Source organism: Sciurus vulgaris, assembly GCF_902686455.1.
Source record: "Sciurus vulgaris genome assembly, chromosome: 8".
Classification (NCBI taxonomy): Eukaryota; Metazoa; Chordata; class Mammalia; order Rodentia; family Sciuridae; genus Sciurus; species Sciurus vulgaris.
Window position 1 is genome coordinate 107,315,908 of NC_136468.1, and position 24,164 is coordinate 107,340,071.

At 46.1% G+C, this 24,164-nt stretch overlaps 1 protein-coding gene across 1 annotated transcript in view; it reads right to left on the reverse strand.

Annotated features, from left to right (window-relative positions):
- TNS3 (tensin 3) overlaps nt 1-24,164 on the reverse strand; it is a 268,106-nt gene that overhangs the window by 243,806 nt on the left and 136 nt on the right. The window lies entirely within an intron of this gene.

The window sequence follows — 24,164 nt, forward strand, 5'->3', positions numbered from 1 at the left end:
GGCCCTCGCTGTGCTGGCTGCCCTGGCGGGGTCAAGGGCAGAGCTGCTGCAGAACAGAAGGTCCACAGGGATTTGAGATGTCTGTGGGCCTTGTCAAGATCCTGGTTCTAACCAATCAACTCCAATCTACGCTTCCAATCAACTTGGCAAGTGGGTACCAATGCCAAAGAATTACTGTTCCCGTCCAGGTGCCTGGAAAGCACGGGGGTTAAGTGAGCAGTGTCTGTGTTTTCTAGAAAGTGCACATGCCTGAGTAGGAAAGGCGAGACAGACTGACTGGGGTTGTCACAGGGAGAAGAGGCTGGGGTGGGGCTGAAAGGGGAGGGAGGAAAGAGGGAAAGACACAGTAGGATGGGGGAGAGGGGAGGGAAAGAGGGACACTAAGCACAGATGGCAAACTCCTGATAAATGTTAAATCTGCAAGGCGGATTTCACGGTCACCCTGCTTCTCCGTTGGGGCAGGTGGCAGAGTTGGGAGGTGGGGCCGGTCAGAGACAATGAAGTCATCAAGAGGGATCAGTGCCTTTCCTTCCTGTCTAGATCAGTTATGGTAGGAATGTGTTGCTTTGAGGTGAGCTCCACTTGTGTTTTGTCTCCTCTGCACACACCAAATTGCCTTCCACTTTCCACCCTGTACCCAATCTTGAACTTCCAAGACCCAGAACCATAAGTCAAAACAAACTTCGTTTCTTTTTAAACTACCCAGCCCCAAGGATTCTATGACAGTAACGTAAACACTAAAATAGAAAATGTATGACAATTTTCATAATGAAAGATTCTGGAAGGAGGAAGCACACACACAGCAACCCCCAGTCCTGACATGTGGATACCACACAAGCTCCCACGTCATCTCCTCCTGTCCCTTGGGGTTTCACCTTGACCTGCAGGTGCGCTTACAGCAGCAAACAGCAGCAGTCACAGTAACAATCCCATGCTGCTCTTTCTCAACAGCTGTGAGTACAAAAGCAATGTCAGAAAGCAGACCCCGCGACCCACTTTGCAAATCCAGCTGTGTACACTGTATATTGTCTGAGAGACCAGAGAAAGCCCCTGAGCCTCATGTCCATAATGAGGAACCCAAACCAGCCAGATCTACCTCAGGTAAGGTGTGGGGATGGGCAGCATATGATCCTGTGCAGCACCAGGTAACCACGTGGGACACCACTGACACCATATGATGTAGTGTGACATCCAGATGGGTCACGAGTGCCCCCACAGAATGACCCCCATTGTCCCTGGCCCCTGACCCCCCAGGGCCAGATCAGAGTCACCGAGAGCCTTTCAAGTGAGACTTCACATAGATATCACTGTAACACTATGAGAAAACTGAGGCACAAGATCAGCTCCTTGCCCAGAGAGAGAATGTGGTGTGACGTCCAAGTGGGCAAACACCACGGGGGCCTGGAACAGTCACGTGCTCCACGAAACCCAAGCTTATCCTTCTGTAGGTAAAGGGCAACATTTTAAGATTTTTCTTCCCTTGTGCCTAAGAGTTGAATGTGTGAAACAGGATGCTTAGGTCCCTTGGAACGCTGTTCTTAGTGATGTGCATTTTGTCCAGTGAACTTGGCCAAGAGACAGCTGGGTCCCACTTCTCTACTGTGGTGGTGCTGGCTATGGCTAAGCACCCTGCAGGGCCCTAACATCCCCTCAAGATTCAGCCTCAGAAATATCTCTACTCTCTGGAATAAATTTTCCATGTATTTGGGGGAGGTTTTAGTTGTCGTAGTTGTGGTTGTGATCTGGTTTACATGATTCATTTGCTTTTATCATATGGACCCCATGAGAGAATTCAATGGTTGCCTTCATCACACTGGCTGCCAGGAAGCTCAGAGCCAAATCTTGTGGCCACTGGGACTTTATGCCATATCCGTTGGATGCTGATCTTCCATGGGCTTCAATCTTTCCAAATCTATATTTCCCTTTGTCACGAATTCTACTTCAATATTCTACATGTTTTTCATATCATTTTGGGAAACTGGAAGGGTATTAAATTAGGAAAATGAATTAGATGTCTGTGAGCTGTAGCACAGATTTGGGGGCTGGCAAAGATGAACATAGGAAGCACCCTTATAACTGCTGTTCAAGACATCCATCCCGGGCCCCAGCAGGCTGCTCTGCCTGGTCCCAACCAAGGACAGAAGCACAGAGAACACCACATCTCTGCACAAATGCCGACAGACTTTGGACTCCAGCCCTGAGGGCTGGCTTCTGCTAACCTGTGCCAGTCCTGGGTTTACACTCCTTACTTCTAGGTCACCACAAACCACAATAACCTTGTGACAATAACCACAAACCACAAACCACAATAACTTTGCTTTGGAGACCCCTTCTTGCAACAGAAAATGGATCAAGTCATGTCCCCCAACAGCGAATCAAGTCAGTGACCAGCAAACTGGACCAAGCACCACCTTGGCCAGGACCTCTCTCAGGGCACACAAGGGTCCCCAGGGCAAGTCCAGCTGCAGCACACCAAGGCCAGCAGCCAGCAGCATAGGGCTCTGTCAAGAACACAGATCTCCCTGTGCCTGGGACTCCTTCAAACCTAAGCCAGGGACCAAGGTTCCAAGCCAACAGTCACACCAGCTGGACAGTGAGACAAAGATTTAACAACATCTGGGCACTGAGAATGCTACTGTTTCTACTAAAGGCTCATTCAATGCTCGCTCTCAAAGGTGCGTCTGGAAGGTCTTCTTAGAGGTTTTTCAGGGAAAAAGCATTAAGATATGGGTTCATGAGCCATGAGCTCCTAGATCATGGGCCAGGGAGTGACAGAGCAGGACTCACCAGCAAGACCAAGTGGTTGTCCTCTGCTGCCCGGAAGCCCCTTCTTTCTAGAAGACACTAACCCTATACCAAGGTGTGAGGTCAGTATTCCATCACTGTGACAAAACACCTGAAAAAACTCAACTTAGAGAACGAAAGACTTATTTGGGATCATGGTTTCAGAAGCTGCATTCCATTGTCCACTGGTTCCATTGCTCTGGGCAGGCAGCAGGGCAGAACATTGTGGCAGAAGGGCCTGCTACAGCAGAGCTGCTCAGCTAAAGGCAGCTAGGAAGCAGAGAAGAGCAGAGGACAAGATACAGCCTTCAAGGACATGCTCCCAGTGACCTGTGTCCTCCCACTAGGCCCACCTCCTAAAGTTTCTACCACCTCCCCATGGCCTCCATCAGCTGGGACCAGACCTTCAACACAGATCTGTTAGAAGACCTTTAAGATCCAAACCCTAACACGAGGAAATCCTACCTCCCGCCCAGTTTCTGCTCAAAATCAACCTACAGAGATATGCACTGCTCTCCAGAACTGACCCCCTGTGTTTGGCACTGGTCACATGCTAGGCACTGTGCTAACTCATGGCAGCTGTGGGTTGAGGCCATAAAGCAAGGTGGATCCTATTGGTGGTTTTACTACCCCCATTGTCCAAATGGCATAAATTCCCCTCTCCTCTGCCACAGGCACTGACTCTAGGAAAACCAGTGACCTGGGCCTGAGGCTGTCAGCACTAGTCATCTATGGACACAGGATTGTTTTGGGACTTTGGCAGAATGCTATAGAAAATAAACATAAAGTGGCACCAATGAAGAGTTGGCAGACATCTTTTAGGAATGAGAAGATCCACCTGAGAGTAGATGCAAGAACTCAAAGGGCAGGAAAGGGAGATGTTCATGGGCAACCACAGGGTGGGAGTGGCTTGATCAAACCAAGCCTAATGTCCATACCACTTCTGTCTGTTCTAGTTACATAAATCAGTAAACACTCACTGGGCTTAAAGAACTTCTAACACCACTAAAGGGAAGTCAGTTGTCTAGAGAACCCGCACTAATGAGTGGAAATGCCACAATGTCTAGTGCAGATTCCTTGCAGTGATGATTAATTTTATGTATCCTCTTGGCTAGGCCATGGTGCCCAGATGCTCCAACATCAGTCTCAACATTGTTGTGAAGGAATTTTCTTTTTTGATACAATTAAGAGTTATGTCAGTAAACTCTGAATAAAGCAAATGACACTCTATAATGTGGGTGGGCCCCACCAATTAGGTGAAGGCCTTACAAGAAAGGGCTGAGGTTCCCAGGACAGGAAGGAAGTCTTCCCCAGGCAACCTTTAGACTCAAGACTGTAACTTCAAAATCTTGTAGCATTTCCAGTCTTCCTCACAGATTTCAGACTTGCCAGCCCTCAAAATCACGTGAACCAATTCCCTCCCACATGTATACAGATGGCTCCCAAGCAGGATGGTTCCATTTATGATTTTTTTGACTTATGGTGGCATGAAAGCAATACACACTAACTAGAAACCATACTTAGAATCATGGATTTTGATCTGTTCCTGGCCTCTGCAATACAATACTGTCTTGATGTTGGGCAAGGGTAGCCAGCCATAGCTCCCAGCCCGCCATGAGATCAAAGGGGAAGCCACCTGTAATCCACGGTGCCCTGTGTCACTGTGCTATGATGTTCAGTAGGTTGGGTGTGTTAAGCATATTTTCAGCTTATAATATTTTTAATTTATAATGGGTTTATTGGGAAGCAGCCCCAATATTAAGTGGAGGAGTATGTGTGTATGAATATTTCCAATGGTTCCGATTCTCAAGAGAACCCAACTAACACACCTGCTATTAACCAAGTTTTCAGCCAGCCAGTGCCCACCCTCATCCTCATAGCACCTTCTGCTGTGGACACATCCCCTGACCACAACAAGGCCCAGGTGTCCCTACGTGTGCACCAGGCTGCCCACCACACCTGAGACTTCAGCAACTTGACTCGTCTTTGCTAAAAGAAAGAAAGAAAGAAAGAAAGAAAGAAAGAAAGAAAGAAAGAAAGAAAGAAAGAAAGAAAGAAAGAAAGAAAGAAAGAAAGAAAACCTCTCCCTATACAAAAGAAGCTTAATCTACATCTTCTGGGTGAAGAATAGAAATGAAGCCTCAACCAGTTGAACTTCCTAAAAGGATACGACCTCCAAAAACATTGATTTTTTTTTCACTCCTGAAGCAAATAAGCCAGTCAGTGGGGAACAAGATCAAATAGGAACAAATGCTAAAAATATGCACAATATATGCAAAATACACCCTGGTTAGCACCAACCCCCCTCTCCAATCCCACATTCTGCTGGGCTTCCTAATCTTGGACAGAAATTCAAATTGGGGATGCAAAGAACTGAAAGGAATTTTCTTAAGTCTGAAAACCATAAATGCAGCTCTTTCTGCACCTTCTCTGAGAGGCTTTGAGAAAGCAATTGACCAGTCTGACAGGATATGTAGAGAGCACTGAAAAGCCAAATGGAACTTTAAAGCTATCTGATGTAACTACTTCTCTGGGATTTCAGACTAGCACCACACATAAGAAGAAGGATTAACCTGGATGAGTGGCTCTAAGCCTTGTCAAGCCAACCTGGAGTGTCTAAGGCAAGAGACTTGAGGTGGAGCACAGAGCTGGCATTCCCAAGGGTCCCCATTTTGAGGCTAGTTTGGACCGCACTTTGAGAACCACTTACTTAACAAAAATATCCCAAAACAGCAGAGCTACCCAGAGAGTTGTCATACCTGGCAGGCGAACCCTGCTCAGATATCCTCATGGTGTGCCACGTGAAAGCAGCTACATTAACATGTCCACTACACATGATGCTACCTGATACTCTTTACTACCTTAGTGATTGTTTAAAACAAGGCAGGCAGCTGGGCATGATGGAGGCTGAGGCATAAGGAAAACACACTTGGTGCCAGCCTAAGCAACTCAGGGAGACCCAGTCTCACAATAATAATTTTAAAAGGGCTGGGCATATACTTCAGTGGAAGTTTAGGTGCTTAGCATGGGCAAGCCTCTGGGGTCAATCCTCAGAACTGAAAAAGAGAAAGGGAGGAAGGGAGGGAGGGAGGAATGGAGGAAGGAAGGAGGAAGGAAGGAAGGCAGGCAGGCAAATTGAAGGCATTTTTGTTTTACCAGATTTGCAAATCGTCTTAGGAATAAACACAATAAATAAAATTATCTTCTAGTCAACACTGTCTTCAGACTGACGATCTTCCCAGCCAGGCAGAAGGAATTGATAAGCAACAATCTAAGTGCAAAACAATAAACATCTCTAAAGTGCTTAAAAACAGTTAAAGGCTACCATTTCATAACCTCCAATAAAATAACAGATTCGGGTGGAGATCATCCTTGTATGTTAAAAACCTTGAGTGAAAGTTGTTAGGAAGCAGGATATTCAGGGTATCAAAAGTGCAAAGTGGAAAATGTACCTTGACATTGAGGAATTTGGGAGTCTTAACCAGGTGATCAAACTTAGATGGCCAATAACGTGAGAGACAGACAATGCATCTCTCCATGTGAAGCAAGCAAAGAGAGGTACTTTGCATGATGAAATCATTTCACAAAAACTACTTACCCTGAATTTAATGATAAGAAAAGAATCAGACAAACATGACTACTACTAGAAAACTGGCTCGAGACCTTCAGGATGTCAATGTCAAGGGAAAAATAAGACTGTCCTTCTGTTCATATCAACATGCTTATCTACATGGAAAATTCCAGATCTACAAAACAAAACCCCTAGACCTAATAAGAAAATTTAGCAAGATTACAGGAAACAAGAAAATGTACAAAGGTCAGTTACATTTTTACATACCAGCAATAAACACATGGAAACAAAATTTAAAACACAACACACTCCAAAAAAAAAAAAAGAGAGAGAGAGAAATTACTCCCCCTCCCAAAAAAAATGAAATACTTAGGTATCAATCTTACTAATACATGTACAGGATTCATATGTTGCAAACTACACATTTTCCCCTCATCTAAATAGCTGGAGAGACATACCATGTTCATGGATTAGAAGACTCAACATTGAACACATATCCTTCAACAAGTGAATGGTGAAACAAATTGTGGTATCTCCATGCCAGGGAGCAAACTGATACAACAATCTGGGTGAACTTCAGCGAGTTAATGTTGAGTGAAAAACACCAATCCTAAAAGGTCCCATACTGTAGAATTCCATATATACACCATTTTTGAAGTGCAAAGTCACAGAAATGAACAGATTAATGGTGGCCAGAATTAAAGAGGGTTGGAGATGGGAGGGCGGTGGGCATAGCTATAAAGATGCAACATGAAGGCTCCTTGTGGTGACAGGTTTTTTTTGTGTCTTGACGTCAACAGTTTTTTGTGTCTTGATGTCAATGTGAATATCTTGATTGTGACATTGTAATACTTTTTCAAGATGTTGCCTTTAGAAGAAAATGGGTAGAGGGCACATGGCATTTCTCTGTATTATTTCTTACCATTTCTGGCAAATGGTCTCAAAATGAAAAATTTTAAAGAGTCAGCATAATGAAAAAAATAATAATAGTATTAAAATAAAGAAAGCAGGGACTCGGTTTCAGATTTCAAAGCATAAGTACATAGTCAGCGCAATATGTAAACAATGGTGGGATTCTGAGTGGATAAAAGTATAGCTACAGGGCTGGGGATATAGCTCAGTTGGCAGATCCGGGTTCAATCCCCAGCACCGCAAAAAAAAAAAAAAAAAAGAAAAAAGAAAAGTAGAACAATAAACCACTCTTGAGTATAACTGGGCTATCTGGGTGACTTATGCCATTCAATCAACATTAAATTTCTCTGTGCTCACCAGGTGCAGAGATGTACACCTGTAATCCCAGCAGCTGAGGCAGAAGGGTCACAAGTTGAAATCCTGCCTTGGAAACTTAGGGAGACCCTAAGCAATTTAGTGAGAGCCTGTCTCAATATGAAAAAATTAAAAGGGCTAGGAATGTTGTTCAGTGGTTAAGTGCCCCTCGGTTAAATCCCTGGTACAAAAAAAAAAAAAACAAACTTTTTTTTTCTCTGTGCTCATGGTCTTGAGGTTGAGCAATATGGGAAAATGTCCATGTCCCTAGGAAATGCAGCTGAAGTATTTATGGATATAATTCATGTGTGTACAATTCGTTTCCACAAAAGATAAAGTAGACGTGGCAAAATGACAAAAGAGAAAAATCTGAGCAAATAGAAATGAAGGTTATAAAGAGTTCATTATCATATTTCAACTTTCCTAAAAATGTGAACAATTTCCAAAATAAAAACCAGGAGGGAAAAGTTTACGATCTATAACCATCCACAAAGCTGATCGATACTTCATCTGCAATGTCCTCTTCACTTTGTGGTAAAATACAGATCCAGCGAATGCTAAATTCAGCCACAACAGAGCCAATCTCCAGCACTGTGATGTGGATCACAAAGTGGCCAGAGAGATTCAGCACCCAGGAATGGGAAGGAAGTGAGACTGGTATAATGAGAATTGTGATGGAGGGCCCCCGATCCTCAGGATACACCCTGACCCCTTGGGTGATGGAGAGACCCCAAACCCCAGTCTTCAGGATGCCCAGACCCTTCCAAGATAGAGGGACTCCCCAGAACCCTGGATAATGGAGGTATGTCCACAACCCCTTGATCCTCATCACCCTGCCTGCCCCGCTCAGGACGGACCTTCTGTCGCTGACCTCACGAAGGCAGGTGACAGGGCCAGGCTCCAAACCTGACAATGTAATGAGACAGATATATCTGAGGTGTGACCCAGGCAGCCGGCCTGACTCTGAGCCTGGTGGTCCAAACGTCATACTGCCTTTCTCACTGAAGTAACGGAGATCTGGGACCTGCGCAACATGGGGCGGGTTGCACCAGGCCAATCCGACCTACATCTGTCAATAACACGGTGCCTGGCCTCCAGTCCCAACAGCATTCAAAGGCACTGCCAGAATATAGGAATGCAGCAGAGATCTCAACCCCCATGAATGCTGGGCCTTTCCACAGGGGCAGGATCCTCTGAGGAGAGGAAACGAGGTCAGGAATCTCTGGATGCCGGGTTCAGAACACTTCGTTTTCTAGTTTTATAGTGGACCTAACGTGAGTGCACCTACAGGCTGCCCCCAAAAACAGTAAGAGAAGCTCAGAGCATCCACTGCTTCCCCAGCCCACATGCCGGCAGCAATTGCCATCTAAGCTTCCTCCTAAGAGTTCCTGCTGCTGTTCGTACCCAAAAGCACCTCACCAGAGCTCCACCCTTAGCAGCACCCCCAGGACCTTCCACCAGCAGCTCTGACTCAAGCCCAAGAAGGGTTGCTGCAGGCGACTGATCTCACTCTAAGAAAGGCCAGTTGTCAGAAAACCTAAGCCTTGGACTCCAGAGGGCCAGGGTAGTGGGGGAGGGGAGGCAGGGGTTGACCTAAACCTCAGGAGAATAGGTAGCAAGCAGCAGTGATAGATATTTGGGACAAGTGCCCTTGCCCTGAGGTGCAGGACCAGAGGCTCACCTCTGGAGAGAAGGAAACTCAGGAGGGTAAGACCCAGGATGTCTCTGCCTGCATGTCCACACTGGGAGTACAGGCAAGCTGCCTAACCCACTGAGCTTCAGCTTTGTAAGGGTTCAATGTATTTGGGACACAGCTGCATGGAAGAACAAGTGAGGAGGGAATGAATGAACAAAGGAAGGAACAAATGAACCTCCCCTGCTCGGGCCTCACACACAGTCAATAATTCATGCCAGCCACGTTCCTGCCCGCTGCCTCCACCCTGGGGTGCGTACCTTCTATTCACGGCAACCAGCCCAAGGTTTACAAGCTGCCACTGTTCCACATTCATTCATGCAGCTGGAAACAGAACAGTGTGTTATGGAAACTCGGGCAGATGTCGGGGAGTGGGGAGCTGCAACCCCAAGACGTGGTGCTATGTGTTCTACCAGGTCCAAGGCCAACCGCCAGCGGAGATATGATGGCCCTCCAGTGGGCTGCAGCCTCTCCAGGGATGGACATGGATCAGCTGACAGAGCAACAACCTGTGCCTGAACATGCTGTCTCCCCACCACAGCTGGTGAACAAAGCCCACACTTTGGCAAAGCTGCCTGCCATCAGCTCACCAGTTCCTCATCCCAGCAGCTAGCTGGCGAACTCGCAAGCATCAAATGAAGGAACCTGAAAAATTTGACAGGTTTCTTAAGTGCATTTGATCCCAAGTACAGAATTTGCAAACATGGTCTGGGTAGCCTCAGCAGAGAGCAGATAATTGTAAGAAAAGACTCTTTCCCCAAGACGGGTCTGCTGGACGCCTGGCATTCTTTTATGAGAACAAAACCTTCCCTTAAATGTTAGACAAGAGATTATGCATTGCCGGTGGGTCTGTATCAAGACTGGAATTCATTTGGAAAGCAAGGCAGAGAAAATAATTCTTCCCATTTTACTGTATGTATTTCAGGGAAATACACCACATGCTCTGTCCAGAAAGAATATTCTTTTGTGCTACAAGTATGGTAAAGTAACAGCTTTGTGTTGGCCAAGGGAGCCTTCAGGGGCTCTGACCAGGCATTTGCCATCAACTTTCAATAAGACGGTAACTGGAAACATGGCTAATTTCCAAGAACATAACACTGGGATAGATTTTCAAATCTCTAAAAGGAGGCACAAATGATTCTGTCCTGAAAGTTAAAGGAGTATATTGCAAAGCAAAATCCCAAGAATGAAACCCTGGGAAGCCTGTATGTGTGTGTGTGTGTGTGTGTGTGTGTGTGTGTGTTTAGTAAAGGCCACCTTCTAGAATATTCCCAGCTTGGCATGGCATTGCCTTTCCCCCAACATGAAACATGCTGTACGTCAGTCAGGAAGGTCAATTTTCTGCCATTTGAAGGACAGAATGGAGGCTCAGAGTGAAGAAACACCTTCACAGCAACTCTAAACTCCTTCCAAAACTCTTATCATGCTAGGGGAAAAAAAGAAGAAGAAGAAGTCACAGCCTTGGTTCTCATCCTTGAAGGAGAGAGAGATCAACAAACATGGGGTTGTGTGCAACCCCATCCCAGAGTATGTTAGCAGAGGAAGGATGTGGCTAACTGACACTCAGGACAGGGAGTGTGGGCCTATGATGGTCAACATGCCACTCAGAGCACCTGGAAGAGACAAGGGCCTGAGAGAAGCTCAGAAGGTCTGAGAGTCCTCCAATCATCCTATCAGTCTGTGGGGAACTGACATAGAGGTACAGGGCCTTTTTGCCCTTCTTTAGACCAAATCAAAGTGGATCAAAGATCTAAGAATTCAACCAGAAACTCTGCAAATGCTAGAAGAAAACATAGGGTCAACATTCCAACATACTGGTGCAGGCAAGGATTTTCTTAACAAGACCTCTAACCCTAAATAAATAAGACCAAGAATCAATAAGTGGTATGGCATCAAATTAAAAAGCTTTTGCACAGCAAAGGAAATGATTAAGAGTTTGGAGAAAGAGTCTACAGAATGGATGAAAATTTTTGCCAGCTACTCCACTGACAAGGGATTAATATTCAGAATATATAAAGAACTCAAAAAACTTAACACCAAAAAAAAAAAAAAAATGACCTAATCGGTTAATGGACAAAAGAATAAACAGACATCTTTCAAAAGAAGAAAAGAAAATAGCCAACAAATAATGAAAACAATGCTCACCATCTCTACCATTCAGGGTAATGCAGATCACAACAACACTAAGATTCCACCTCACCCCAGGCAGAAAAGCAATTATCAAGACTACAAATAATAAATGATGGTGAGGATGTGGGGAAAAAAGGAACACTCATACATTGTTGGGTGGGACTACAGATTAGTACAACTACTCTAGAAAACAGTGTGGAGAGTCTTCAAAAAACTAAGGATGGAACCACATGACCCACCTATCCCTTCCTCAGTATGTATTCAAAAGAACTAAAATCAGCATACTGTAGTGTACAACCACATCAATATTTGTAGCAGCACAATTCACAACAGCCAAAAGTTATGGAACCAGCCCAGGTGCCCATTAATAGATGAATGGATCAAGAAAATGTAGTATATATATATATATATATATATACAATGGAGTTTTATTCAGCCACAAAGAAGAATGAAATCATGGCATTTGCTGATCCAGTGGATAGAAAATGGAGAACATCATGCTAAGTGAAAGAAGCCAAACTCAGAAAGTCAAAAGTCAAAGGTTTTCTCCCATATGTGAAAGCTAAAGCAAAATAAGGGAAAAAGGGTAGGTGGTTGGGATATCATAAAGACAATAGGGAAGATCAGTGAAATCAAAGGAGGAGATGGGGAAGGAGCGGGGAGGGATGGGAAAGGGGAGAAAATGTGGGATGAATTTAACAATTAATTTATGTGCACATATAAAGTATACCATAGTGAATTCCATCTTTGTGTATATTTATGAAGTACCAATCAAAAATAAATATGCAAATGAGCAAAAGAGAGACCAGAGGAGAAGAGTAAGGAGAATGGGTGAATGGAGAAGGGGAGGGAAAAGGAAGCACACCAGGTACTGAAATGGAATAAATGAAATTCCATGTGTGTACGATTATGTCAAAATGAACCTATCATGTATAGCCTATAATGCACTAATAAAAGAAAAAAGGCTTCTTTTGAATTCAATGCTCCTCAAAGGGATGAATAACTACAGAAAAAAATTAAAGCAACAGCAATGAACCCTAGTTTTTATGCAGGAGGAGCCCTGGAGTGCACAATGTTACTGGGCACTCCTAACAGCTCAGTGAAGTCCCTCCTACTGACCCTCATCTTCATATTACTTCAGAGGAGTAGGGGGACTTTCCTAGGGTCACCTGGAGAGCACATGACAGAAGTGCCATCTTGTCCTGCAAAGTCTGCTCCCCCAGGGCAAACAGGCAGGACCCACTGTCCCCAGCAGTGCCCAAGTCGAGGCCTCCTCTTATTTGCACAAAACCATCTGGCACCATAGGAGACGGAAGAGCTGATATCCCCAGAGCACATGAGTCTGACGACAGGCGAAACACAGCAGAAACAACCGGTGTGTATAAATGAAAGGACAGGCAGTAATTCCAGGGGTCACAGGGACGCAGGACAATAGAGATGACTGTCAGCCAAAAGTCTGTCAGCTCCACTCATTCGTCCAGCTCATCTTGGCACCAAAAACTGAAGCCCTAGTCTGTCTGGACCTCAGCTGGGCCGGTACTGAATTCAACACTGACAGGCCCCAGCTGGACACACACCAAGAGTCCTGGCCACAAATGCACACCCACAAGGCCAAGGTCAGCACTAAGTGGCTTCAGAGCACATCCAGCCCCATCAGCATGCAGCTGGCCATAGTTTGCTGGGTTTTACTCTTATGCATGGGCCCCAGGGAGCCACAGCAGACAGAAGAGCTAAGTCAGAAAGTGAAGACCTGATTTAGCAGAAGCATTAGCACCTCCCACTCTGTCCTGCCTCACTCAGTCCAGCAAAGAGAGGAAAGCAGCTCCTCAGAGACTGATTGCAGGCCCAAGAAAGGGTCCACCTCACTGTTAGGCTGCAGAGACCACCCCATAAGTACCAAAAAAAATCAAACAGGTGCCCAGATACCTGACCAACCACAGCCAATGTGGAATTGGTATCTTCTGAAAGAGACATTGACAAGTATCAGCTGCTCAAAAAACAGACCTAGGCTAGGGATGCAGCTCAGTGGCAGAGTGCTTACTCAGCTTGCACTAGATCCTAGATTCAATCCCCAGTAGTGCATTAAAAAACAAAAAGAACAAAATGAAACAAACAAAAAAATCACCAACCCTAAGTTGAGGGATCATGCAGAGGAGTTTAGCCTTCACCCTGAGGGTTATACATGAAGACAGCACAGAAACAGGAGTTGCTTAGGATGGGGCATGGAATTCAGGAAATCATCCACATGATAATTACATACACACTATGCTACTAACACAGAATCACTGCAAACACCTAGACAAGAGCAGGAAAATAATCCCATGCTTTGGTACAATGAGAATGTAAGCCTTTTCAAAATGTAGAATCTTACACAGTTGATGATACTGTAAATTAGTACAACCATCATGGAAATCAGTATGGAGACACCTCAGAAGACTAGGCATGAACTCACCATAACGACCCAGCTATACCACTTCTCAGTATTTACCCTGAAGAATTAAAGTCACCTTATTGCAGTGATACATGCATACCGATGTTCACAGCAGCACAATTCACAATAGCCAAACTATGGAACCAGCCTAGGTGCCTATCAACAGGTGAATGGATATGGATGTGGTGTATATACACAATGGAGTTTTATTCAGCCATAAAGAAAAATGAAATTATGGCATTTGCAGGAAAATGAATGGAACTAGAGACCATCATGTTAAATGAAATAAGTCAAACTCAGAATGTCAAGAGGTTTTCTCTCATATTCGGAAGCTAGAGAGAAAAAAGGAAAAGAAAGGTAGGGGTGGATCTCCTAAAAGTCAAATGGAGATCAGTAGAGGAAATGGACCAAGGAGAAGGAGCGGAGAAGTGCTAGGGAGTGATAATGGTCAAATTATATTGTTATATTGTATATATGTACGAACATGTAACAACAAATCCCATCCATATGTACAACTACAGTACTCCAATAAAAATGTGGGAAAATGTAAAAAATAAATAAAAATGTAGAATTTTCATTCTCATGGTTTCATTATCTCCAGTAACAAACAAAAGTGATAACCTATACTTTGGATTATCCTTATTTAAATGGGGACAGGGGTGAGAGTTAAAAGAACAAGATCAATCAATTATCTGTGTTATCAGTTACTCATATAACCCACATTTTTCATCAGTATAATCTGGTTAAAATCACAGCCTTGCCAGTGGGAAATGAGAAAGGTCTCTGGGAAATGTACAAGGAAATTGAGGTGCACTGGCCAAGCTTTGGGGAAATGAGTCTCATATTCTATCCTAATGCAGGCTGGTCCTCCAGAGATGAGGCCCACTGCTATAGTTTGGATACAGTTCAAATGTATCCCCAAAAGGTTCCCATGCTGGAATCTCATTCCTCTGTGTGACAGTACTAAGACCTGGGTGGGCCTTTTAAGAAGTGAGGCCCAGAAGGAAGTGGTGAGGTCTTGGGGGAGCTACCTTGGGAAGGAGTTGTTGCTGTCACGGGAGCCCAACTCCTGAACTGCAACCTGGCTTCCTGTTTCAAGATGTGACCTCCTCCTCCCCGACCTGGTCCCATCATCGTGATGCCATCCTCCATTAGGCCTCACCAGAGGCTGAACCAATAGGGCCACTCCATCTTGGACTTTCAGCCTCCTAAACTGTACATTAAATAAACCTCTTTACCTTAAGCGAGTCCCAGTGCCACACACCTATATCCCATCTACTCAGGAGACTGAGGCAGGAGAATGGCAAATTCAAGGTCAGTCTCAGTAACTTAAGGAAAACCTGTCTCAAAATTTTAAAAATTTTAAAAAGCCTGGGGATGAAATCAGTGGTAAAGTGCTCCTAGACTGAATCCTCAGATCAAAATATAAAATTAAATTAAAAAATAAATCTTTTTTCTTTAGAAAACTAGTCTGCCTCAGGTATTTTGTTACAGTAACATAAAACTGACTAATACAACCACACATCTCCACTTCCTTAAGAAAAAGGGTTAGGACCCCAAGTACTAGAGCTCACCCTCCCAAAACCCATCCATTATTATGCTAATAACTAACTGCCCTTTGTTGAGGGTCAAGGACAAGAGATACCCACCCTGCCTCTCCACAAGCAGGCAGATGATCCCTCATCTTTCCCCCCTCTACTCTAAGCTTCAACAGGACCCCTGGATCAGTGGGCATTGTTTTAAACCTGCAAGCATAATTGCTGCAAATTACATAGAAAGTTGTCCCAGGCTCTATCTCAGGTTCCCTAATACAAAGGGTGAAACACCCCATCTTGTATCTTTCTACTCCCCCTTTGCCTTCTGCAAATCCCCTTTGCAGAAGGGGACTCTAGGAACACGCCAGGTAGTTGCTATCCTGCAGCCTGGGCCCTCACTGTCCCTCCCCCAGATGTCTCTCACTCCACATTCCCCCAGGATTTACTCCCTCACCTTCTTCACCCCAACAGCCCCTTGGAAAAAAGACCAAGCTGCCCACCCACATAGAGCAACCCTCTTCCTCCTCCTCGGGGGCCCCCAGTCCTGCCTGGCCCAGATCTGTGAGGCATCTCAAATGAATAGAAGGATGGGTCTGCCTCCTCCCCATTCCTCCAAATCTGACCGATTCTGCAAATGCCCATGTTGGAAAAGATGCCAGTAACTCTGGTCCAACATGTTCCAAGGGGGCAAAAAGGAGGGCCTGTTTGTTGACATTCCTGACTTGGAATTGTGAACACATTCTTAGAGGCTAAAAATTAACCCGATTCAGCCACCAAGGGCGTTATGGCCATGCTCACTGCTGGTCCCAGAAAGCTTCTTGCCCTGATCAGAAAAGCCGCCACACTCCAACTGCTCAGGGGCCGCCAGCGCCATTAACAGAGCCAAACCAGAGCAAGGCCAGGTTCTGTGTTGTTCCCTCCGAAAAGCAGCAGAGGAAACCCTGCGTAATTGCACTCATAGATCATAGACTCTGGCATGTGGTTCCCAGACTGAACCATTTATCCAAATTAAAACCATTCTCCAGAAACAAAATCAGACCCTTTTAATTGAAAATAAAACCAAGCAGCCCCGAAGGCTTTTTTTTTTTTTTTTTTTAAATGAAAGACATTCTTCCTGCTTTCTCATTCCATTAATCACTGAGTTTACACAATCTGTCAAAATAGCTCGGTTAAGAAATCTCCCTCTCCCTTTTCCGGCAGGCCTGGTTTTTACCCTCTGGACACCAACCCAGCGGGGCTAGCAGGGACACTAGGCAGACATCATGAAACTGTGAGGATCCAGTGACCACACTGTCTCAAGAGCAATTTGAACATGCTGGGGAATCCCAAAAAGCTGTGGTCACTTCTGGGTATCTGCCCACAAACATTGGTTCACCAGAGCCAAAAGGTGGAGGCTGCTCAGGTGTCCCTCAGCTGATGAACAGACTAACAAAATGTGGCACATGCATAAGATGAAATATTATTCAGCCTTAAAAAGGAAGGAGATTCTGGTAAATGTGACATGGTTGAACTTCAAGATATTAAGCCAAGTGAAATAAGCCAGTCACCAAAGGACAGACACTATATGATTCCACTTATATGAGGTCCATGGAGGTATCAAAGTCATAGAGACAGAAAGTAGAATGGAGGTTGCCTGAGGTAGGGAGAGGTATGAATGAGGAGTTAAATGTTCAGTGGGTACAGTTACAGTTCTACAATATGAAGAGTTCTGGAGAGGGAGGGGAGAGATTGCGGTAGAGCAATATGATTGTGCTTAAAGCAAACTAACCTATACAACCTTATATGGTTCAAATGCTAATTTTACATTATTTGTAGTTTTCCATGATTTAAAAAAAAATTGTGCTTTTTTGACCCCAAACATCCCACTAGAAATCTAAGAACATGACTACACGTTCATGTATCTACCCAAAGATCTAGACACAGTGATAGACACAGGACATATATGACCATGGACAAATAGTTAAGCACAAGTACTTACCGTACATCCACATACTGACACCAGCAGTCCTGTTTATGCAGTTATTTACAGATTGGGAAAGACACATATTGCCACAGTGATTTTTTTTTTTTTTTTTTTGTACCAGGGATTGAACTCAGGGGCACTCAACCACTAAGCCACATCCCCAGCCCTATTTTGTATTTTATTTAGAGACAGGGTCTCACTGAGTTGCTTAAAGCCTCGCTTTCGCGGAGGCGGGCCTTGAACTTGTGATCCTCCTGCCTCGGCATCTTGAGCTGCTGGGATTACAAGCGTGCCCCACCGTGCCCCGCTGCCACAGTGATTTTTAAGATGCAAGATACAAAAACACAAACCATATGATCTCAGCTTGGTAAATTCACAAGCAAAGAGAGTTAAAATTATCACCTCAGGTGTATTATGGTTTGCATCTTAAATTCCCTCATCCCAAAGCTCATGTGTTGAAGGCTTGGATCCCAATTTGTGGTGCTCTTGGGAGGTGGTAGAAACTTTAAGGGATAGGGCTTAGTGAGAGGGAATTAAGTCACTGGGGTGTGCCCTCCAGGGGATGCTGGAACCCCAGCCCCTTCCTCTTTCTCTCTTCTCTTCCTGGCAGCCACAGGAGCTCCTCCACCACCTACTCCTGCCATAATGTTCTGCCTCACCAGAAGCCCAAAAGCAGTGGAGCCAACTGACTATGGATTGAAATATCTGAGACCATGATCCATGATCCAAAACAAACTTCCTCTTCTTTTAAGTTGATTATCTCAGGTATTTTATCACATTGACGGAAAACTAACATGGGGGTGAACGGTGATAATTAAAGGACGTTGTTCCTGCTTCCTCAGCCTTTTTTGACCTTTTGCAGGCCTACAGTGATCTCCTATTAATATTTTGTAGAAAAAAAGAGTCAAAAAGCAAGTTAAGAAGCAAAGACACGTTTGCTTCTTGAGAGTGTCTGCTACTCCCTGAGTAAACAGATGACAACCTTGGCCTACCTCCTCCCATAGAACAAGAGAGAAACACATTCTTAACCAGCCTGGGTCTCCACCTGCCTCCCTGAGCACACAGCCCAACCACCACATGTATACAGTCTCTTTCCCCTGCCCCTGGCCACTGGACTCTGCGGGTCTTTCCAGAGGAGACAAACTGGAAACACCTGTCCCATCACTGGGACAAACTCATCGATCACTCTGGCCTCCCCTGTGTCATCCAGTCACCGCATGTCCTCCCCACCCCCCAGATGGGAATCAGATAACACCTCCAAGAAGGGGGGATGTCTTTCTGGTAGCAAGCAGGGTGCTCTTCAGATCCCTGGGGCCAGGGGAATTCAGTAGGACCAAAGTAGCACTGGGGTTGGAGCCAGCAAGCAGGGAGGGCCATAGTCACACAAAATAGCACCCTGCTGTGGTTCCCACCCCAAGGTCAGGATCCCTTGCAGAGTGCATCCCAGGTGGTAGGTGAGGAATGACCAAAGCCTCTTCGGACAGAGGCTGGATTTGTCCCAGGTTTGTGAGATGCCAGAGCCTGGACTATTTCACTGCCTCTCAGCCTGAACACACCTTTGATCTACTTCCAAAATGGCCAGTAGGGAGAGGGGTGGGCGACCAGGGAAATCTCTAGGAAAGGTGAGGATTACAAAGTGGAGAGGAACGCCAGGACCAGGCCAAGGGAGGCCTTTGTTCTGGAAGGAATGTGCACAGACTCAGACGCCCTGGCTAATGGCCCAGCATGGCCCCAGGGCCGACAGGCCGGCCAGATGTGGGCCTGCGCAGTTTATTGTGCGGCCCACAGTGAGTGAAATGCTGCAAACTGCAGCTGTACTCTAAGGTAATGGGGAGAATGTGGATTCCTGAACCCTCTGGTGGGAAATAACCAACTCCCAGGAGCCTAGAGTGGGCTGGGCTATCCTATAAAAAGAGAAGTAACTGCAGACGGCCTTGAACGGCCCTGCCCACCAATTCCTCAGCAATTTCTTTCTCTCACTCTTGCAACTAGCACATTCTGGTGTATAAAAACCAACTGGTTCTCATAGACGTTTCATAAAATCTACACACAAGAGGGGCCACAGTCACACTGTTCCTGCCAAAAAAACACTGAAAGAGGACACCCTTTGGTCCACCTGGAAAGATCCCCTGGTGCTATGTATGGGGTGTGGCCTGGAAAGGAGGACTGCTCATAATCATTAGCAGGACGCCCTTGTTAAAACTTCTTGGGTGCCAGGCTTGGTGGTGCACATCTGTAATCCCAGAGACTCGCAAGCCTGAGGCAGGAGGATCACAAGTTCAAGGCCAGTCTCAGCAACTTAGCAAGACCCTGTCTCAAAAGAATAACTAAAAAAGATCTAGGGATGTAGTTCAGTGGCAAAGTGCATCTGGGTTCAACCCCCAGTACCAAAAGAAAAAGAAAAGAAAAAAGCTTCCTGGATGCCACCTGGGCAGCTGCAGTCAGGATTTCTGAAGAGTCTTCTAGTTCATTCCCCAGAACCGAAAGGAAAGAGAAAAAAAAAAAAATGAAGATGAAAGTCAGGCCTGGAAAGGGTGTATAAATGTGATTATCTCTCCAAAAAGAGAAGAGGAAGAGGAAGGGCCGGCAACTTAACACACACCATAATTAGAGCTGAGAGAGGAAGGAAGAGAAGAAAGACTGGCCTCAGTGTCCGAGGAAGCAGCTGGGGCTGGAGCCGGGCTGCAGAGACTAGCGGATGCCATGAGCTGGAACCAGGGACTGCCCACTCAAGTAGGGGCAAGGTGGCTCTTGAGAGGCTGGGCCATGAGTCAACGACTGGGGAAATCCCTCCTTCTCAGCAAGAGCTCCAAGCTCTGCAGACCTGAATTCAAATTCAAGACTTGCCATCCCTTGATATGGGCAAGTTACTCAAGCTTGCCAATCCTCAGGGCCTCTTGCAGAAAAAGGAGACAATCAGAATGACTTTCATGGTTGAACAACAATCAGATCATGGATAGAAAGCATCACAAGCTGGCATAGGTACTCAACCATTTGCAGAGGGCTCCTGGGGGCTTCCTGCCCAGTCCAGGGGGCGGAGACAGAAAGAGAACCTCTTCCAGGGTGGTCTCTTCAAGGAGCACTCATAAGCCTGATCAGAGGATGCTCTAAAGGAAAAAAAATTTCTAGATCACCAATTTCTCATTCATTTTGCCAACTTTGGACAAAACATATTAATACTGGATTACTACCCACTTTTTAAAAAAAAATCAGCATAATTCTTTTTAAGAGTCTAGGGGTGGTTATGATGAACGTCAAGAATCATCTCCTTCCCTGACACAATAGGGTATTCCAAGGGCTCCTAATTTGCATTGTCCTTCACACGTAAGCAGGATGGCTCTGATCATTGTTGACCCTGTCTTTACTGGTCTCCTCTCCAGAAAAAGTCCCCAGTGGGGACCTGGAGGCTTTCCAGGAGAATAAGAGCTAGAGCAGGATGTACCTCAAGTAAAACACACCACATAGATACATCAGGATACTCCGGGATCTCTCAGATCAGCACTATGTCCCACACCACAACAGTGGACCTGCATTAAACACATTCCTGATATACAGTTCAACTAGAAAATTCAGGAAACAGAGATCCTATTTTTTTGCTTTTATAAGAAACAGACATCGTGGAAATCAATGTTGCTGCTCCTGAGCTGCACCCAAAGAACTGTGCATGGGACATGGACCTGGGTAAGGATAAAATATGCTCCAGGATCCAAAAAGTTTGCTGAATCTAAGAGTGAACACATGCTCAATGGCATTTTCATTGGAGTGATTTTTACTGGAATTTTTTTTTATCTTTATTTATTTTTTGCAGCACTGTAGATCAACCCCAGAGCCACTGAGCTCCATCCCCAGTCTTTGGTGTTTTACAATGTAGTGCACAAGCCTTGCAGCAAGACAGAAGGGTATTTACCACTTCTGCATGGAGATTCCTATGAAAATGAGGACAGTGTTCTGCTCATGGCTTCACCATGAGGTTTAAGAAATACTTGTTCTCTGACTGTTTTTAGCACCCTGTGAGAAACAAAGTAGCTCTAAGGTAATCAAATGCATACTTAACCAATTAACCAGATTCCCTTAATCTAGATCAACAGGGATGGCCACAAAGTACTCTTGGTAGACAGCGCTGGCTTACCACCTGTATGATACAGGTAAGTTGATGACCTCCCATCATTTTGCTGTTTATCAGAGGCCTACAGGAAAGAGCCAGGGGTTCCCAGGTCAGTACACCTCCTGCAAAGCTTCAGTCCAGACCCCATTAATCCTCCCACACAGTTTCTGCCTTGTGAAGCAAATGTCCCACAGAACAGGAGCCCCCTTCCTGAGAAGTCTACAGGGACTCTTGAACTCGTGAAGCACTCGGTCAGCAAATGTCTCTGACTGCTTGGTAAGTGGTAGGGATCTAAACAGGCCTTCCTGCTCTCAGAAAGACAAAACCATCATCTTCCACCTGTAAGTTCAGATACCAAGTCACTGAGAGAGAACAGAGTCTTCCCCTATATGTATGTGGGGAGTTTCCTCCAGGCTGATCCTAGAAAGGAAGGCAGCACACAGAGCCAGAGGGCTGAGTTCATCCAGACCCCCTAATGACTCCAGGGCTTTAGAAATATGCTTGATCTACAAAATGGGTCCTGTGTGTAGAATCCTGCATAGATACATTTTGTGATTGCCAGACAGAAGATCAGAAATCTTCCCCTTTGGCTTCTTTCACTCACCGTTCTTGCCTCATTGCCTCCTTCCCAGGTCACTGTTATCTCATAGGCAACATCTCCTGCAGCCCAAGAACATATTTTGACCCCATGCCCTTTAGCGCTGGGGTCACACTTGCAAGTAGCTCAATTTCAAAACATTAGGTGCCAGAGCAACACTTTGTAAAAAGCCAATCAATTTGCATTCAGGAGCATGCAGTTCCCTGAAGCTACTACTTTTTTCTACCTTCTTGGTGGTATTTAAGGAAATAATTCAACTGCTGCTGCTGATAGCTTTGGCAGCCTCAGATGAGGAAGGGCTGTCCAGACATGCATTAGAATCCAATTATCAGACTTGCAGCAGCAGCCAGGAGAACAGCCCCAAAACTCCACTGTCCTGTCCAGGAATTCGGAGCTGCACCACCACGTTTCAACACCTTGGGGATGTTATTTGACCCTACTTTGCCTCAGTTTGCATATCTGTAAAGTGGTATAATAATCCCAACTCCTTCCCAGGGTTGTCAATTTGGTAAAATGAAATAAAAGCATGCAAAGCATTTAGTAAATGCAAATAATCAGTACCTTCTATTACTTTAGGAGGTCACCATTACTTGCCTGAAGATTTGGTCTCTTCCTCCATTAAGCTTTGGAGCACCCAGCTCTGTTGCAGGCCCCCTCCCCCTCTCCATGCAGGTCCTGCTCTGGGTACTAGCCTTGCCTCTTCCACCTTCCAGCTTGCAGCCACTCCCCACCCCCTACCTGGCCCTCAAGGCCTCAGCACAGAAAGTCCTTTCTTAATACTTGTTGATTGATTTGCAAATATAACCTCACAGGCCCCAAATAGGTCAAAACCAAAATCATACGGACAGGCAAATCTCATTCAAAAGGGAAAGAACTAAAAAGCACTTTTAAAAAAGTATACGCATAGACCAAAAGCCACATGGAAATAGACCAAAATGTCAAAAGGGTTAGTTCTAAAGTGCTATGTGATATTAACACAAGATCTGACCTACATTCATACTTTTCAGTACATTTTATGAGCCCTCTGTCACCATACATTCAAGTAGTGAAAAACTGGAGAAAATAATCTCAGAAAATAAAAGTGTGTGGATGGGCTGCAGCAGACCCTGGGGATCTTCCCAAGCGGTTGTGATCACCATCGTTAGTGGTCCCACTGACCCCACACCCTGGAGGGCGCTTTTTGTTTTCCAACCACTTTGGAGACTCCGGGTCACCTGCTGGCACTGTCTGGAGAATGCTAGAAAGCTCCTGGTTCTCTTCCCGCCACACACATTCTCAAATAACGTCAAGCAAACAACTCTGGGCTCGCTGGTTAGAACGCGGCACTGCATCTCAGAAACCCCAACGACCTGGGGACCCTCCTCCTCCTACTTGTCAGAGGCAGCGCCAGCGTGCCAGAAGGCGCGTGCCACAGGTGGCCCCCGGACCCGGCACCCCCTCCCAGTTCCCGCTCCTTCAGAAGGATGGAAAGGCGCGGAGGGTCCCCCTACCTCCTAACCACGAAAAGGAAAGAAACGCACCAGGTCACTTGCCTGCAAAGAGCGGGAGAAGAGTCCCGAGTTTGCCCATCGCGGCCCCAAGAAGCCTCTCTTCACCGCGGAGTTCCGATCGTGTCCCAGGGAGCGAAGTCCACCCGGCCGCGACCGCGACAGTGCCGATCAGTCCCCGCCCGCGGGCGCCCAGGAGCCGCGGGCCCTGACCCAGCCGGCCCGCTTCCTACGACCCCGGCTTAGCCGGTCCGAACTCCCGACCCCGGCCGAGCTGGCCTGCGCCACAGCTCTGTCCTGTTACTTAGACTAAGCCCGGTCTTCTAATCGCCTCAAACCCTGTGACTGCGCGCCCCAGGTCTCGGACCCCGTACGCCCCAGCCTCGGTCCCCCTGTGTCTCTGTCCCCGCTCCCTAAGCTGTCTCTGCGCCCACCTCCTGATGCCTGCGCGTCCCTGACCTGGCCCCGGCGCCCAGCGCCCCAGCTCCAGAACCCTGCGCGCCCAGAGCCGGGTCACGGTGTCCAGGGCACAGAAACCCGCCAGGGCCCGAAACAAAGAGCGCGGTGGCGCGTGGCCGCGTCTCCCCTGCCTCCCGGCCCC